The following is a 604-nucleotide window of genomic DNA, read 5'->3' on the forward strand; positions in this document are numbered from 1 at the left end:
TCCGAACCGCTGGCAGGACTGGGAGAAAAGCAAGTCCAGACCCCCGTTAGACCCCCGTTAGACCCCCGGTCCATCAGAAAGACCTGGAGACCCTGGAGTTGGGCTACACCAGTCCACTATAAAGAGATCCTCGTACAGACATGGTCTTCATGGAAGAGTCCTCAGAAGAAAACCTCTTCTACGTCCTCACCACAAACATCATGAACATGGAGACAAGCCAGATGCATTGTGGGAACACGTTCTGTGGACCAATCAGGTTAAAATAGAAGTAAACTGCAGGTTCTGCCATGGCCTTCACAATCTCCTGACCTCAACATCATGTCCATCCATGATCCACCTTAAAGGAGCCGTGGTGACCCGAGAGCTCTCGTTGACCTAGTCTGATCCTGGCGTTAAGTTTGAATGTGAAACCATGGTAACGTAGCTGTAGGCTAATCCTTTGATCTCTACCTGTGGCCATGATGTCACATCTCTTCTTCTTCTTCTCTTTCAGTCGTTCACTCTGACCAGGAAGAGGATCGTCCACTACACCAGCTTCGACCAGAGGAAGAGATCCAACGCTGCCGTGCTGATTGGAGGATACGCTGTAAGTCTCACACACACA

This window comes from Etheostoma cragini, chromosome 9 (genome assembly GCF_013103735.1).
Source record: "Etheostoma cragini isolate CJK2018 chromosome 9, CSU_Ecrag_1.0, whole genome shotgun sequence".
NCBI classification, from domain to species: Eukaryota; Metazoa; Chordata; class Actinopteri; order Perciformes; family Percidae; genus Etheostoma; species Etheostoma cragini.